This window comes from Staurois parvus, unplaced genomic scaffold, assembly GCF_062004578.1.
Source record: "Staurois parvus isolate SC_StPar_1 unplaced genomic scaffold, SC_StPar_1.0 ptg000090l, whole genome shotgun sequence".
NCBI classification, from domain to species: Eukaryota; Metazoa; Chordata; class Amphibia; order Anura; family Ranidae; genus Staurois; species Staurois parvus.
In genome coordinates this window covers 2,790,852-2,796,851 of record NW_028317886.1, presented here as the reverse complement: position 1 = coordinate 2,796,851, position 6,000 = coordinate 2,790,852, and positions in this window count along the sequence as shown.

The following is a 6,000-nucleotide window of genomic DNA, read 5'->3' as shown; positions in this document are numbered from 1 at the left end:
TGTGTGCATCTTTTTTTTATTGGTTAAACTGAATGGAATAGTGTTTTTTTTTAACCCAACTGTGTGACTATGTAAGACTGTATAATTACCGTTCTCCCACCTGATTTCCTCCATCAGTTCCCAACAGATTAATTTTTAGATCACCATTGCAAACAATTTGACTTTGGGGTTGGGAAATTTTTTTTATTGATTGGACCTTCCATTTTCATGGAAAAAAAAGCTTTTGATAAAAACAATTGCAACCGGCAACAATGAGAAAATGCATGCAGCCTATAATCAGTGGACGGGGAAGGCTGTAAAGACTGCAGGACATCAGCAGCATTAAAATGTAACACCTACAGGTCATGCAGTAAAACTGGGTACACACAGGAAGTTTTTTTTTTTTGTTCAACCCAGCAGATTGAAGTGTGATATTAGTGCAATCTCCAGGCTAAGCTATTGTGTTCTGACAGGGGGTATACATAGAATTCATCAATAAAATAAAACTTTCACAAAACCAATAGATTTAGATATTTAATATTTTTTGACAGGTACACACACACACACACACACACACACACACACACACACAAACAGCACTTCCAGACATTTTTGGCCACTTTTAGACCTGTGTGTACATAGCTTAAGGGTTTATAGCTATTTTAAAAGGCCTGCAACTGCCTACAAGCCCTACATTGATCTTCCCTATGCACTTTATCAGCAGTACCCACCAGGGGCGGACTGACCATGTGGAAACCCAGGCACTGTCTGAGGGCCCAGGGTCAGTAGGGGGCCCCATGAGATGCCCCTGGTACCTTTTTCATAGGCTTTTTTGAGTTTGGGCAAGGACACAGGGGCCCCATGATCCGCTATTGCCCGGGGGGCCCCATGAGTTGTTAGTCCACCCCTGGTACCCACTATGCTTTCCATATCACAGCTAAAGCATATTGCTAATGTGATTGCTATTACCTTACCCTGTTATAGTGAGGGGGTCAGTTTATCCAAAGGCACCCTTATTGTCTCCTCTAGGCCAGTTAGCCTAAGTTCAAATGCCAGGCAATGCGTTATGGTTGCAAAGAATTTGGTCTGGTGAATTCTTGCATTATTCACCAAGTCCACAGGATTTACTGCAAATCTACAGTATGGTACAAACTAGCCTCATCCCTTCCACTGAATGGATTGAAAACACTTTCAGGAATAATCTTATATATGTCTATCTTACCTATACCTTACCTGTGACTGCACCTACTTGCAGTCTTCAAAAAAAGCTGTGTTAATAGAAAAGGAGGCAGTCGTTTTACTAGCTGTGATAAGTGCTCCCTTTGTCCAGACTAACTGTAAAGGAAAGGTATATTGCTTTTGCATGAATTTTCTTTATTTATTATGCTCGGGATTACAAAAATATTTAAAAAACTTTTTCTATTTTCAGTCAGATAAATATTAGCACAATGTTGTAATACTATTGCACATGAGCATTTGATTTTATTATTTACAGCCAGCAGGTGGAGCTCAAGACTTCTTTTTTTGAGTTTACCTGGCTAATTTTAAAGTAGAACTCTAGCCAGGCTATAGAACTCTAGCCGGGGCTCAGCTCGCTCAGCTGTGTCAACTGTTTACAGTATTCTGAAAATGGGAAAACTACAAGTTACGACAGCCTTTGGGGCTGTCAGCTTGTGGTTCTCAATGAACAACCACGACGTTGTTGAGTGGTGTAGTAGTTCATTGATTCTTCCTGTCAGTGTGTATCTGCTTGCCCATACAATGTACAAACACACAGATACACGAACAGGTATGCAGGAGTCCTGAATGGTATGAGCAATCTGTGGGTCGCTGGTGCAATGCTTACCAGACTTCCAAAACAAACAATAGTAAATGCAAATTTTTTTTACCTGCAAAAAAATGTGCATTTTTTATTTTTTAGTTAAAAGGTGAACTTATCCTTTAAAGACAGTCAATATAAAAGCAAAGAGCTATTGTTGTACTCTCTCTTCAGAAGACCCGTATGACACAACAATATCAATCCTTCAATAAAGATTGTATTTAAAAAAGTTTACAAATCGTCAGTTTGTAATATGTAATAAATAAACACAATGCATATATAAAATAAAACTTTCACAAAACCATTAGATTTAGATATTTAATATTTATTTGACAGGTCCACTTTAAATGGACAATAATCCTATATTACAGCAACAGGAACACCAGAAGTGGAGATGTTTAATCCTATATTACATTTTGAATTATAACTGGAGTACTTACATTTTTTTCTGAAGCATATAAAAATGATTCAGAAGTTAATCATATCTATGATTGAGATAAATCTCTGATATCGTGGGAAGACATTTTCCTACACAAATTCTTTCCAATTAGTAATTTAAATGAAACACACATCAAGCAGGCTCTTGCCAGCCTCCTCCAGCCTAAAATAACTCACTTTCTTAAAAAAAGGGTACGCGTAGCAAAAATAAACACAAAATGCAAGCATCTCACATTTTTCACAGATATAGGAACTTTTACCTATAGATTTATATTATAAATTACATATATATTATATGATTTTAGTATGCCTTTTGGAAATACTGGTCCTCTAAAAGGTATGTATATGTAGGCATTCTTTTAATAGTATTTGAACATGATGTCCTTCAGCTCACATGATTTTTGGAAGAAGAAATAGGTATCTTTATGTATTTGTCAAAGACAAATAATAAAATCATTTCGATTGTATATTTAACAGACCTGTATGTCATTGGACTTTCAGTGTTTATACCGAGATAATACCTGCAGCTGCTGGCACCAATCTGGTATTGTTTTTTTCAGCCGGCAATGCTCTGTTTTTAAAATTAATCCTATTGGCTGAGCCACTGGATTACTTTTACAAGTGCAGAAGGGGGGCCCCCCTCCACTGCCTTCCGCCGCCTACCCAGGCTCTCCCGTACCACCGGGGAGCACAGGACTGCACCTGTCTGACCATAGAGCTGATTGCAGAACAGAATGGCCCTGATCATCTTTATGGTCTAAGAAACTGGAAGTGATGAGTATTATATTGTGCTTTTTGTATTGAAATAAAATTGTATTATTTCCAAAAAATTGGCTTTTAAAAAACTGCTGCAGAAATACTGTGTGACATAAAAAGATGAAACTTCCATCATTTTATTCTCTAGGGCTTGTGCTTTATAAAAGTACATATATTGTTTGGTCGTTTTAAGCAATTCTCTTGCAAAGAAATACAGATTTTTACATGTAAACAAAAGGTGTCAGAAAAGGCCTGGTATTCTATTGGTTAATTATTGAGGTTTACATACACTTTAACAACATAAAGGTGATTGAGTTGGCTATAAAGCCTAGTACACACTACTAGTTTTTTTTTCCTTCAACTCAGTGGGCCAAATAAAAAAAAAACCTGACAGCTCACGAGGTGCCGCTATACTAACTATCCGATGTTAGTAAAGCAATCTCCCCTGCTCTGCTATTGTGTTCTGTGCCCCCAGACAGAACACTCCAGATCCTATTGGCAGACCTTTTTCAGCTATGCCCCTTCGACAGAAGCCGACCAGGTGTCTGGCTTCCGTCGGACCGGCTGCCATACACACGGGCAGAATGTTGGCTGGTTCTATTGAACGGGCCAATGCCACGCGACATTTGGCCCATTTGTACTAGGCTTTAAAGTTTCATTGAAACCTGCTGCAAGTGACAGCTTAATAGATAGGCAATAGTGTATCAAGCAGCTGAATTCTTAACCATTATACCATTAAGAACAAATATAATTTATTAAAGCTACACTATGCCTATTCCAAATTGTTCCTGTAATGACAGAGACTCAAACCTATCTTGCAAAGGTTTGGATTGTGTTACATATTTAGGTAGACTTGTGCATTAGAATAAGGGTATTTACAAAAAACGAAAAAGTATGCTCCTGAATTGTAAGTTTGACTGGTGCCACAACGTGGAAGCTTTCTAATAAGAAATAAACTGGTACAGTAGGCCATTGCTTATAAAGAGTATAGCAACCTAATATGATATATACAATTTAGAAAGAAAAAAGGTATAATAAATTGTCCGAGGCTGAATGTTCACAAATGATAAATCATAAACTTGTACAATGCCAGCTACATGGGAAGAAAGCCTGATGCTTTCCCTTTAAGAAGTTTGTTCCTCTTTCATATCATATCTGATGATCTACAAATAGTCTATTTTGTCAGGAACAATGCCCCTACTTGCTGTGCACACACATAATTACAGTGATAAGACTGAGAAGCCTGAGAGGATTATATACTAAGCATGGGAGACAGGTACTATATATGGCAGGCGTGGACTAGGTTTAATTAATTGTTGACAAAACTGATAAACAACCTTTTGCCATGCTGAAACAAAATAAGATCATCTTCATAGCAGAGGTGGTTCTGCATTTCTTCATGTAAATTCATTAGGCCAATGATACCTCTAATTCATGAAAGCCTTTACTTGTAAAGCTTCTTCCATTTGTGTTTATTTACATAACCATAGGAGATAATTAAGTGGTTGTTGTGAAAATAAGCTCTAGAATTGAAGGCATACTAAGACATTCAATGACTGCAATATCTACAATATGCGTATAGTAGAAACATCTAGCCATTGATTCATGGGGGAAGGGTCATCACTTGAGTTGAATTTTTCTCTTTTCTTTTTCAAAGATAATGCAACATCAATAATTTCTGTCCACTCGTTGACTGATGTGGAACTGATGGCACGATCAATGCTTAAAAATATTTTGCCGCATATCTGCACCCTAGGATTATACATAAACCAAGCTGGACATGGTTCATAGACGATCTGACTGCCCTCAGGCACAAAGACATGCTGTACAACCATAATCAGGTATGTTATGCTTGATGCAAAGTTCCTGTTCATGTTAATGGTTTAGATAGGTGAAAGGGGAGTAGATGAGTGGTGCTAGCAGACACTTCCAACACTGTTTATCTTAAGAGCAGAAGTGATCAGGGCAGAGCAGTGCTTCTATCCCTGGCTAGTGGTCCCCACGCCACAGCCCAAGAGGCAAAGAAAGCCTGCACTCTTAACAGTTCCAGCATTATGAAAGCTTTATTGATTCAGGTAAGCCCCGCTCGGGACTTGACGTGTTTTACCCTGCACTTCTGTGCCAGGCTACCAGGTGCAATACCATACCAAAGGTTGCTCTCAGTCCCCACATTAAAGTCCTAAAGAAAAATTAAGGCTGTGCTCTACAGTTACAGTGTTAATTGGGGTACACACTATGAAAAAATCAGAGGAAACATTCCGTACAAGGAACGGTCATTCGGTTTTTGTATAGTGTGTACATAACTTCGACATCTGATTCAGATTTTCAAAACAAAAATTGTTTCTCGTATGTGAACAGAACTACTGATTGACCATGATCAGAAACAATAAACAACAATAATCTATGCTACAATGTTTCTATATCAAACATAAAAAAGAGCCTTTGTTGTTCTAGAATTTTCATACAGTTAGTACCATCCTCGGGTTAGACTTGCTGTGAAACATTAAGGAAATCTGAACGATCGTTCACTCGATTTTCTTATTTTGTTTAGCCAGCATCAGAGTCAATAAACTTTATTGATCATTGTGCTTGATAGCACAAACAATGCCCCACTTGGGAGCTTCCTCTTTAATGCATTCCACCCGGATATCAAGATGGAGATCCAATCATTCACATGAGATTGTCACTAATCTGGACATAAACTAATGGGTTGTGCGTCTATCTTCTAATATCAAGGAGAATGCTAACGTAAAACCCCAGCTAAATCATTTTTTTCTTTGTTTTAGATAAACCGAAGAAAATTTTGAACCTCTGTCTGACTTTTATTGTTGTCCTCAATGTTTAGGATCTCTGTCACTTCATGCCACTGTGACAGTAATCATGCTTCATTTCATCGGTGTCTGAAAATGTAGGTTATGCAGGCCATAGACGGGTCGTTTATCGGCCAAATTTTCGTCCGAACGAAAAATCGGCCGATATTCACACCGTTAGTGGGGCAATGCCGTCGG